Source organism: Mobula birostris, chromosome 9 (assembly GCF_030028105.1).
Source record: "Mobula birostris isolate sMobBir1 chromosome 9, sMobBir1.hap1, whole genome shotgun sequence".
Lineage (NCBI taxonomy): Eukaryota > Metazoa > Chordata > Chondrichthyes > Myliobatiformes > Myliobatidae > Mobula > Mobula birostris.
The window spans coordinates 3,703,306-3,716,403 of record NC_092378.1 but is presented as its reverse complement, the minus strand read 5'-3'; positions in this window follow the sequence as shown (position 1 = coordinate 3,716,403).

Sequence of the window (13,098 nt, the reverse complement as noted above, 5' to 3'; positions counted from 1 at the left end):
CCATGTATCACCACTCTCTGCTTTCTATTGGTTAACCAATCTGTATCCATGCAAATACATCACCCCCAACTCAATGCATCCTTATCTTATGGATAAGTCTTTTATGTGGCACCTTATCAAACACCTTCTGGAAATCCAAGTAAAGAACATCTATCTGTTCCCCTCTACCCGCTGCGCTCATTATATCCTCAAAGAAATCCAGTAAGTTTGTCAAACAGGACCTGTCTTTGCTGAATCCATGTTGCATATTCCTGATGGATCCATTTCATTCCAGATGCTTCACTATTTTTTTCTTTAATGATAGCTTCAAGCATTTTCCCAACTACAGATGTTAAACTAACTTGCCTATAGTTACCTGCCTTTTGCCTACATCCTATTTTGAACAGTGACGTGACATTTGCCATCTTCCAGTCTGCCAGGACCTGCCCAGAATCCAGAGAATTTTGGTAAATTTTCACCAAAGCCTCTACTATAACTTCTGCCATTTCTTTCAATACCCCGGGACGCATTCCATCAGTACCAGGGGACTTAGCTGTCTTCAGGCCCTCAAGTTTGCTCAGTACTACCTCTTTAGTGATAGTTATTGACTCAATCTTATTTGAACTTTTCTGGTTGATCAGTGAGAACTATGGAGTCGTCCATCAGCATCCCGTCGGGAGGTTGTCCCCACCACAACAGATCCAGCACTGGAGCTGGCACCAATGCCCACTCCCACCACAGTCTCAGTCCAGCCCTTGTGGTCTTTGGCGGTGTCCCAACTGTCAACTCCCTGCATCACTGGTGGTGTCCACAATGTCCACACTCTGCTGTCGCTCTGCAGTGTCCCCTATGTCTCCTCCCTGCGGTCACTAGTGTTCCCTGTGCCTCCTCCCTGCAGTCACTAGTGTCCCCCATGTCTCCTCCCTGCAGTCACTGATGATGGCCCCTTGTCCATGGTGCTCACTCCTTGTGGTCACTGGTGCTGTTGCCTGTGTCCACAGTCTCTGTGCTCACTGTTGTTTTCCACACCATTGGTGGTGTTTCCCCCCACCATGTCCAGCCTGAGTCACTGCTGATGTTCATTAACACAGGTGTTGCCCGAGTCCACTGCTTCCAGTCCCTCTGGCCACAGGGACCATGCCAAGTCTCAGCACTTGTAGTCACCATGGAAATTCTCTCCAGACCCATTTGCTGACCGTGTACAGAGTCACAAGAATATCAGAATCAGATTTAATATCACCAGTATATGTTGCTGTTCACATACACCAGTGGCCACTTTATTAGTTATATCTGTTCATTAATGAAACTGTGGGCACGTGGCTAAGTAGTTAAGGCATTCAACTAGCGATCTGAAGGTCGTGAGTTCGAGCCCCAGCCAAGGCAGTGTGTTGTGTCCTTGAGCAAGGTACTTAACCACACATTGCTCTGCGACAACACTGGTGCCAAGCTGTATCAGCCCTTGCTCTTCCCTTGGACAACATTGGTGTCGTGGAGAGGGGAGACTTGCAGCATGGGCAACTGCCGGTCTTCCATACAACCTTGCCCAGGCCTGCGCCCTGGAGAGTGAAGACTTTCCAGGCGCAGATCCATGGTCTCGCAAGACTAACGGATGCCTATTTCTATTTCATTGATGAAAATATCTAATCTGCCAATCACATGGCAGCAACTCAAGTGTAAAAGCACGCAGAAGTGGTCCAGGGGTTCAGTTGTAGTTCAGACCAAACATCAGAATAGGGAAGAGACGTGATATAAACGACTTTGTCTGTGGAATGATTGTTGGTGCCAGATGGGTGGTTTGAATATCTCAGAAACTGTTGACCTCCTGAGATTTTCACACTAACAGTCTCTAGAGTCTACAAAGAATGTTGCGAGAAACAGAAAACATCCAGTGAGTGGCAGTTCTGTGGACAGAAACGCCTCGTTAAAGAGAGAGGTCGGAGGAGAATGGCCAGACTGGTTCCAGCTGACAGGAAGGAGACAGTAACTCAGATAACTACACGTTACGACAGTGGTGTGCAGAGGAGCATCTCTGAATGTACAACATGTCGAATCTTGAAGTGGATGGGCTACAGCAGCAGAAGACCACAACATACACTCAGTGGCCACTTTATTAGTTACAGGAGGTACGTTAGAACGTGGCCGGGGTTCCGGTGACATCATCGTTCAGAATGGCAGCTTCCGGAGAAATGCATATTTTGCCCTGTTAATCCATCAAGTATAAGATCTTTTGAAAATATCTGAATTGATAAGGGGGGCAAGAATGGGGAGAAAGAATGGAGATTAAAAAAGCATCACTGCGGAGCCTATGGAAGAGAGGTACAACGAGCGGCCCTCCTACACGTGCACGTGGCGGCGGGGCTGACTGGGCCTCGTTCAGGCGAAGCGGCAAATATGATAAAGATTCTGGAAGAGATAAGGGAAGTCCAAAAAGATATAAAGCAGCAACTCAATGATATAAAGTCAGAACTCGCCAACGTCAATCAGGAAATAGCGATGACAGAGACTCGAATTGAGAAGGTGGAAGATCGTGTGCAAAACGTGGAACGGATACTAAGTAAGACGATAAAAATATTAAATCAACAGGAAAGTAAATTGCTGGTTGCAGACACTCTTCCAGGAGGATACGAGGGCTCTCGGGTGGAAGGTCCAGCTGCTGAGTTGGCTCGACTGGAAGCTGGCTGTGTTTTGCTTGATGCGTGAATGTGGTTTGGAACCTGTTGAGGGAAAGAGAGTGGGGAAGGAACGGAAATTGCTGGGAGGGGGTCGTGTGGGTCCGGTAATGGCGGACAAGATAAGAGGCGGGGTTGAGGGAAAGAAAGTGGAGAAGGAGAGGGATAGAGACTTGGGACCAGAGGTAGGCAGCTGGGGAGAGGTGGGTTATTGTGAAGGGAGAAATAAAGGGAATGAGGAGGTAGTGAGGGGTCGGATGAATAAAAACCAAGACAAAAGGAATAAAAGAATAAGAAATGGTAGTGGAGAAAGCTCTGAAAGTGAGGAAGATGAACAAGCTCAGAGAGGAGGTGTTGTCATAATTAGGTTTAATGAGAAGGCTCAGGGACATATGAAGAAAATTAACCCATTTGTGCTAACAACAACTCTGACAAATAAGATAGGGGAAATAGTATTTGCAAAAGTCCTTAATGATGGCAACTTATTGGTAAGATGTGCGAATGAGGAACAACTTGAGAAAGCACTCAAGCTAAAAGAGATAGGAAAATGCAAGGTGGAATACACTGGGAGGGTGGGAGCACAAAACAGTGGTTGTAAAGGAGTGATCATGGGGATACCAATGAGTATAAATATGGAGGAGATAAAGAGGAATATCAAAGGAGGGAAAGTAATGAATGTTCAAAGACTGAAAACAACAAAGGAGGGAGTGAAAAAGGAAAGTGAATCAGTATTGATTGAATTTGAAGAAGAAAGAGTGCCAAGGAAGGTGTTCCTGGGTTTCATGAGTTACCCAGTAAGGGTGTACGTGCCAAAACCACTGAGGTGCTATAATTGTCAAAGGTTTGGACACGTGGCTAAAAACTGTAAAAGGCAGAGGGGTGATCATGAATATGGAAAGTGCGGAACAGGAGTTCAACCAAAATGCTGCAATTGTGGAGGAGCTCATAATGTTGCATATAGCGGGTGTGAGGTTGTCAGACGGGAGACTAAAATTCAAGAAATAAGAGTGAAAAGAAAGATCACTTATGCAGAAGCTGTAAGAATATCAAGAGAACAGAATAATGCTCCTAATGAGCAGGGAGCAATAGGGATACGAGAGACGCAACAAAGAACAAATGACAGGATTTATGTAGACAAAAAGGCTCTAGTAACATTCATTGCAGGAGTGATTAATAGTACTGCTGAGGTAAAGTCAAAAAGTGACAAAATTCAGCTGGTGGTAAAAGCAGCAGTAAACCATTTAGGGTTAGTAGGACTGACATGAGAGGAAGTGAGGGAGAACCTCAGTAATCAGTCAAGCCAGGAAGTGTCATGTGTTGGTTAATACTAATTATGGTGATTCTTCTACAATGGAGTACAAGGAGCTTACTGGCCAATAGCCAGGAACTCAAGCACTTTATTAAAGAAATGGTTGTAAAACCGGATGTAGTGTGTATTCAGGAAACTTGGTTGAAACCAACTTTAGACTTTGTGGTATATGGGTATACAATGATAAGGAAAGATAGAAATCTAGGGGGAGGAGGGGGTTGTGCTATGTTAATCAAGCAAGGTATACCATATAGGGTACTGGAAAAAGGAGATGATCAGGAATACATAGTGGTGGAAGTGTGGGAGAGAGGGGAGGGAGTGGTTATAATTAACTACTACAATGCATGTAAAAGGTTGGATTTGGACAGCCTATAAAGATACAAGGACAAAACAGACATAAAGTAGTGTGGTGTGCAGATTTCAATGCTCATAGCACAATATGGGGGGATCAGATTACAGATCCAAATGGAAAGGTAATTGAAGATTTGATGGAAGAAAGGGATTTGGTGTGTATGAATGATGGTAGTGGCACAAGGATAGATATAACAACAGGAACTGAGTCAGTGTTAGATATTACGTTAGTGTCTAATACCTTGGCTGGCATTAGTAACTGGGGAGTTTGGACTGCTTCAACAGTAGGCAGTGATCACTACCCAGTTTTGTGTTCAGTGGGTGAAAGAGTTGAAGTAAGACCAGGTGGCGGAACCCCAAAGTGGGTGTTTGGAAAAGCTGATTGGGGTAAGTTCCAGAAGTTGAGTGAGAAGGGTTGACAAAGATTGATATTTCAGGAAATGTAGATGAATTAAACAGTCAGGTGACTTCAGCAATTATCATGGCAGCAGAAGGATCTATACCTAGGAGTAAAAATAGGATGAATAGAAAACTGGTACCATGGTGGACAGAGGAATGTTGTCAGGCTGTAAAAAAACAGAAATAGAGCATTCAGGCTAGTTAAAAGAACCCATAATATGCAGCATTTGGTTCAATATAAGAAAGCACAGGCAGTGGTGAGAAGAACTATACGTCAAGCTAAAAGGGCAAGATGGAGGAGTTTTTGCGACAAGGTAGGAAGAACAACACCTGTGGGAGAGATATGGGGAATGATTAAGAGGATGGGAGGAGATAGAAGGGAATGGGAATATCCAGTAATGATATCTGAGGAGGAAACTGCAGTCTCCAGTAGGGATAAGGCTGAGGTCATGGCCAAGTCATTTGTACTGATACACAGTTCAGAAAATTTGTCTGAAGAAGGGAGAAGAAGAAGGGAAAGAATAATGAGCCAACACCCAGGTGTGTTAAGCAGGAGGGAAGGAACAGATGATATAATTGACGATCCATTTACATTAGCAGAAATGGTGAGAGCAATAAAGAGATCGAGACCAACCTCCCCAGGGAAAGATCTGATATGCTCTGTGATGCTAAAAAATCTAGGAGAAGGAGCGCTCTTGAAGTTGCTGCATTTTTATAACAGAGTGTGGGAGGAGGGAAGATTACCAAGTGCATGGAAAGAAGCAGTAGTAATTCCAATAAGGAAGCCTGGCAAGGATCTGTCAAAACCCACTAGCTACAGACCAATTGCATTAACATCAAGTAAGATAATGGAAAGGATGATAACAGAAAAGTTATCATATGAGCTTGAGAAAAGGGGAATGCTGGCAAGTTATCAGAGTGGTTTTAGAAAGGGAAGGAATTCCATGGACTCAGTGATTATGTTAGAGACTGAAATAAGGAAGGCCCAGGCAAATAGAGAGTCAGTAGTGGCAGTGTTCTTTGACATTGAAAAAGCCTATGATATGTTGTGGAAGGAAGGATTATTAATTAAACTGCACAAGATGGGGGTTGGTGGGAGAGTTTTTAATTGGATTAAAGATTTTTTGTTTGGTAGAAAAATTCAAGTTCGGATTGGATCAGAGTTATCAAAACAGTACATAGTGGAAAATGGCACATCCCAAGGTAGTGTGATTAGCCCGTTACTTTTCATCATTATGATCAATGATGTCTTCACAAAGGTACCACTGGATATAGGTAGGTCACTGTTTGCGGATGATGGGGCCTTGTGGAAAAGAGGCAGGAACATGGACCATATAATCAGGAAACTACAAGAAGCAATTGATGAAGTGGTGGAGTGGGGTTATGATTGGGGATGTAGATTTTCAGTAGATAAAACTCAAACTGTATTTTTTACCAGGAAAAGGGTTGAGGTAGGGAAGAAGTTAAGGATGTATGGGGTTGAATTAGAAAGGGTTGCATCATTTAAATTTCTGGGAGTTATATTTGATTCACGATTAACATGGGCAGACCATATCAGGAAAGTTGAGGAAAAATCTAAAAAAGTAATAAGTGTGATGAGATGTTTGACTGGTAGGGAATGGGGAGCAAGTTGTTCAGATTTGAAGAGAATGTATGTGGCTTTAGTAAGATCTGTATTGGATTATGGAAATATAGTATATGGATCAGCAGCTAGGTCTCTTATAAGGAAACTGGATGCGATTCAGGCTCAGGCCTTGAGAGTGTGCAGTGGGGCTTTTAAAACATCACCAGTGTCAGCACTACAGGTAGAAATGGGAATAATGCCTTTGGAACTAAGAAGGATGCAACTGATGGCAAACTACTGGGCTAACTTGCAGGGGCACAACGATTCTCACCCTACTAAAGGAGTGTTGCAGGAGTGCTGGGAAAATGGGAGGTTTCAGAGGGATACCTTTAGTCGGGTAGGGAATGATATCGCGAAAGAATGTGGAGTATTTGATCTGAGGATAAGTCCTTCAGTAGTTTATCCGGTTGTAGCTCCATGGAAGCTTGTATGGCCTGACATAGACTGGCATTTGTTAGAGGTAAAAAGGTAAATATAAAACAGATTTGGTAAATGCATTTAACTGTCATGTGATGGAAAAATATAGTGATTATACTCACATTTATACGGATGGTGCGAAGGAACCTGAAACAGGAGTGACAGGGTTTGGGGTGGCTACACCAGCAAAAGAAATTGGAATCAGCAGAAGAACATCTAATAAGTTAGGGGTGTTTACAGTGAAGATGCTGGCAGTGTTGGTTGCGTTGCAATGGGTGCAGAAAGCCAGACAAGCCAAAGCATTGATATGTTCAGATTCATCCTCAGTTCTAGCAAGTTTAAGCTCTTTTCACACAAACAACGGCAAGATGTACTTTATGAAGTCCTTCAGTTAGTTACAAGAATTGCAAATCAGGGAGGTCAGGTAAAATTTCTATGGGTTCCAGCACATGTAGGGGTGAAGGGGAATGAGAGGGTGGATGAGCTGGCAAAGAGGGCGTTAAAGAAAGAAAATGTGGAAATGCACATTAGTATTAGTATCAGTAAAGCAGAGGTTAAGTGTGTAATCTGGGAAAAAGTCAACCGAATGTGGCAAGAAAGATGGGACAGGGAGGGGAAAGGGAGGCATTTATATCAAATACAAAAGAGTGTTGCAGTTACTAGCAAACAACAGGAATTCTGCAGATGCTGGAAATTCAAGCAACACACATGAAAGTTGCTGGTGAACGCAGCAGGCCAGGCAGCATCTCTAGGAAGAGGTGCAGTCGACGTTTCAGGCCGAGATCCTTCGTCAGGACTAACTGAAGGAAGAGTGAGTAAGGGATTTGAAAGTGGGAGGGGGAGGGGGAGATCCAAAATGATAGGAGAAGACAGGAGGGGGAGGGATAGAGCCAAGAGCTGGACAGATGATAGGCAAAAGGGGATACGAGAGGATCATGGGACAGGAGGTCCGGGAAGAAAGACAAGAGGGGGGGGAACCCAGAGGATGGGCAAGGGGTATATTCAGAGGGACAGAGGGAGAAAAAGGAGAGTGAGAGAAAGAATGTGTGCATAAAAATAAGTAACAGATGGGGTACGAGGGGGAGGTGGGGCCTAGCAGAAGCTAGAGAAGTCGATGTTCATGCCATCAGGTTGGAGGCTACCCAGACGGAATATAAGGTGTTGTTCCTCCAACCTGAGTGTGGCTTCATCTTTACAGTAGAGGAGGCCGTGGATAGACATGTCAGAATGGGAATGGGATGTGGAATTAAAACGTGTGGCCACTGGGAGATCCTGCTTTCTCTGGCAGACAGAGCGTAGATGTTCAGCAAAGCGGTCTCCCAGTCTGCGTCGGGTCTCGCCAATATATAAAAGGCCACATCGGGAGCACCGGACGCAGTATATCACCCCAGTCGACACACAGGTGAAGTGTTGCCTCACCTGGAAGGACTGTTTGGGGCCCTGAATGATGGTAAGGGAGGAAGTGTAAGGGCATGTGTAGCACTTGTTCCGCTTACACGGATAAGTGCCTGGAGGGAGATCAGTGGGGAGGGATGGGGGGGACGAATGGACAAGGGAGTTGTGTAGGGAGCGATCCCTGCGGAATGCGGGGGGGGGGGGGGAGGGAAAGGCAACTCTGCTCTTAAACGCATCTCCCCCATTTCACGTACATCTGCTCTCACTCCATCCTCCCGCCACCCCACTAGGAATAGGGTTCCCCTGGTCCTCACCTACCACCCCACCAGCCTCCGGGTCCAACATATTATTCTCCGTAACTTCCGCCACCTCCAACGGGATCCCACCACTAAGCACATCTTTCCCTCCCCCCCCCTGCATTCCGCAGGGATCGCTCCCTACACAACTCCCTTGTCCATTCGTCCCCCCCATACCTCCCCACTGATCTCCCTCCTGGCACTTATCCGTGTAAGCGGAACAAGTGCTACACATGCCCTTACACTTCCTCCCTTACCACCATTCAGGGCCCCAAACAGTCCTTCCAGGTGAGGCAACACTTCACCTGTGAGTCGACTGGGGTGATATACTGCGTCCAGTGCTCCCGATATGGCCTTTTATATATTAGCGAGACCCGACGCAGACTGGGAGACCGCTTTGCTGAACATCTACGCTCTGTCCGCCAGAGAAAGCAGGATCTCCCAGTGGCCACACATTTTAATTCCACATCCCATTCCCATTCTGACATGTCTATCCACGGCCTCCTCTACTGTAAAGATGAAGCCACACTCAGGTTGGAGGAACAACACCTTATATTCCGTCTGGGTAGCCTCCAACCTGATGGCATGAACATCGACTTCTCTAACTTCCGCTAAGGTCCCACCTCCCCCTCGTACCCCATCTGTTACTTATTTTTATGCACACATTCTTTCTCTCACTCTCCTTTTTCTCCCTCTGTCCCTCTGAATATACCTCTTGCCCATCCTCTGGGTCCCCCCCCCCCCCGTCTTTCTTCCCGGACCTCCTGTCCCATGATCCTCTCGTATCCCTTTTGCCTATCACCTGTCCAGCTCTTGGCTCCATCCCTCCCCCTCCTGTCTTCTCCTATCATTTTGGATCTCCCCCTCCCCCTCCAACTTTCAAATCCCTTACTCACTCTTCCTTCAGTTAGTCCTGACGAAGGGTCTCGGCCTGAAACGTCGACTGCACCTCTTCCTACAGATGCTGCCTGGCCTGCTGCGTTCACCAGCAACTTTGATGTGTGTTGCAGTTACTAGGGTAGGTAATGGAAACAGAAGAGAGGAAATTGTGTGGACTAGGTTAAGGCTGGGGCATTGTGCATTAAACAAAACATTGAAAATGATAGGGAAACACCAGACAGGATTGTGTGAGGAATGTCAGGAAGAGGAGTCAGTAGAACATGTAGTTCTGAGTTGCAGGAAGTATGGGATACAGAGAGAGATGATGAGAAATAAACTAAGGGAGTTGGGGATGCAGGAATTCACATTAAAAGGGTTGCTGGGCATGGGTGAGAAAGCACGTCCGGGTATTTTTAGCGTTTTTAAGGGGTACAGGGGTTTTTTATAGAATATGACGAATAAACAGGAATAGGATACTAGGATGGTCAAAGATGGGAGGGTGAAGTGTCGGTTTGTATGTGTGTATGTGTGTGTGTGTGTGTGTGTGTGTGTGTGTGTGTGTGTGTGTGTGTGTGTATGTGTGTGTGTGATTGGGTGAAGGGATTTAGAATGTATGTCTAGTGCACATTCTGGAGCAGAGGGTGGCGGTAATGCACCATTAAGCTGGATGCCAACCGCCGTAAAACAAGATACAAACAGACAGACAGAAAGTAAATTGCTTGACCAGGAGGGAAGATCACGACGGAAAAGTATCAGGATTTATAATGTTCCCAGAGGAGCGGAGGGATGGTCGATGATGGACTTGTAGAAAAGATGCTGCGGGATGCGCTGGAGATTGAAATTGAGGGGGCGCATCGTTCACTTGTTCCGAGGCCTCCCGGAGACAGAGAAAGTAAGCCGCGCTCAATAGTACTTAAATTCCTTCGATTCAAGAGCAAGGCGGAGATTCTATGAAGGGCGTGGGGTAAGAAGAGGTTTTTTTGGAACGGGAAGTTAATATACTTCAATCAAGATTGCCCCCCAGCGGTCTGACAGAAACAAAAGGAATATTCGAAGCAAAACGAGTATTGAAGCAAGAAAAGATTAAATTCCAAACCCCGTACCCTGCTAAACTGAGAGTATTTTGCCAAGAAGGAATACGACTATATCAGACGGTGGAAGAGGCGACTACAGACTTGAAGAACAGAGGACTGCCCATTAGCGTGGTCAAACCAAGGGAAAGTCTGGCTGAGCAGTTGTCCCGATCTGCTTGGGAAATAGTAAGAGAACTGAGAAAGCAGGGGACGGGAGGAGGACGAGAGAAGGAAATTAGGAAGAGACTGTGAGTTCTCCAAGGGCAGCCCTCACCTCCTCCAGAAGAGCCATAAGGTTTGGCTAACTTTAAAAGGGCTGAGAAACTAAACGGAAGCAAAAATAGACGGTGATACACCTATCTCAAGAAATACATATTATAATGCGGATTTAATATTATTCAATTTTTAAAAATTCATTCATTCATTCATTCTTTTTACCCCACTTAAATGAGAATATATACATGGGAGGAGTACACAGGGAAGTCATTTCTGTGTAATGGACATTGATTTTTTTACTTACTTTTATAGGTACTGCAGCGGGGGCCCTCAACTGACAGGTAGGAGGGGCTATCCCCCACGGCTAGATGCTTCTTCTAGCTCAACCCAGGGTCATCTAGAAACCCCAGCCTTGGAATCACTCCTTTGTTACCTTTTTTTTTATTATTCACATTTCTTGGCTCTTATTTGTTCAGGGAGTAGATCGATTAAGTTATATTCTGCAAATTTCAATGATACACTAACAAATAAATACACATGGCTAAGGACAAAGTAAAATTCATTTCTTTTAATGTCAATGGGCTGTTGAATCCAGTCAAGCGCAGTAAAATTCTATCAAAAATGAAAAAAGAACAAGCCCATGTAGTATATTTACAGGAAACTCACTTAAGTGATAATGAGCATGGAAAATTAAAGAGAATGAGCTTCACTAATTTGTTTTTCTCCTCATATAAATCAGGACATAGAAGAGGAGTTGCTATTCTCATCCCAAGCAAGCAAAATTTTGAAAAAGTATTCGAAATGGGAGATAAGGAGGGCAGATATATTCTGGTAAGGGGGAATGTAGATGGAAATCCAGTTACTTTATTGAATATATATGCATCCCCAGGAAGTGATATTAGTTTCTTCCAGAAAATTAGTAATATTATGGTAACGGAAATAGAAGGTCTCTTGATATGTGGGGGAGACTTAAATTTACAATTACGACCGAAGTTAGACTCTTCCAATAGAAAAACTTATGAAACAAAGTCCTTACATAAGAAAGTTAACACTCTTTTTGAGGATGTTGGTCTAATTGATATATGGAGGGACCTTTTCCCCAACAAAAGGGATTACACTCATTATTCTGCCCCCCATTCCGTATATACAAGAATAGACTATTTCATAACATTTGGAAAAGCTAGAGACAAAATAATCACCTGTGGAATTGGGACAATAGATGTACGTGACCATGCACCTATATATTTATCTGTTGATTTTGACCTACAACCAAAGAATACTACTTGGAAACTAAATTCAAGTCTACCTAATGATCCCTATTTTAAGGAACAAATTAAAAAAGAAATTGGTCTCTTCACTTAGAATTCAATGATAATGGAGAGGTTTCACCTCCCATTCTATGGGATACTCTGAAGGCTGTCTTAAGAGGGAAAATAATAGCGACATCTTCATATAAGGGAAAATAAGGAATAAAACATTAGAGGAATTACAAAACAAGCAGAAGGAACTAGAAAAAAAAACAAATTGAGTTTGGCACAGGATACACTAGAGGAAATTTTAAAAATTAGGAATGAAATTAATAGTTTGGCTACACAAGAAATTAGAAAAAATTTGGTTTCTGAAACAGAGACACTATGAAAGTGGATCTAAATCGATGAAAATACTGGCGTGGAAACTGGAAAAAAATTTAGCAGAAAATACGATTCATAGAATTAGGGATTCAAGAACAAAAGTGATAAAAAAATAAGCTGAGTGAAATTCAAGAAGCTTTTGAAATGTTTTACAAAACTCTATATTCCAAAGTTCTAGGGGGAAGCATAACCTAAATTGACACCTTCCTGAATTCTTTAGAGTTACCCACTTTAAGCAAAGAACAAAATAGAACAATGACTGCTGACATAACTGAAGCTGAACTAAAAACTGCAATTAGTAGGCTTAAATTAAGCAAGTCACCAGGATCAGATGGATATACGGCAGAGTGGTATAAAGAATTTAGAAATGAGTTAATTCCTGCTTTACTCCCCACACTGAACTGGGCTCTAAGAAAGGCGAAAATGCCACCCAGCTGGAAGGAGGCAATAATCTCAGCTATACCGAAAGGAGGCAAGGATAAAATGGAATGTGGGTCATTTAGACCAATATCTGTTCTTAATGTGGATTATAGAGTATTTACCTCCATCATGGCCAAACGATTAGAAGAGTTTCTACCCACACTGATACATAATGATCAGACAGGGTTTATACAACAACATGAAACACAAGACAATATACGAAGGACACTTCACATTATGGATCATATAAAAAATGAAATTGAAGCAATGAAATAAGCGTGGATGCTGAAAGGGCATTTGATTCGGTTAATTGGAATTTTCTTTACAGAGTTTTACATAGTTTTGGTCTACATGATACAATTATTAAAACTATACAGGCACGATACGACAATCCTACTGCCAGGATTAAAATCAATGGATATTTATCTAATAGTTTTACC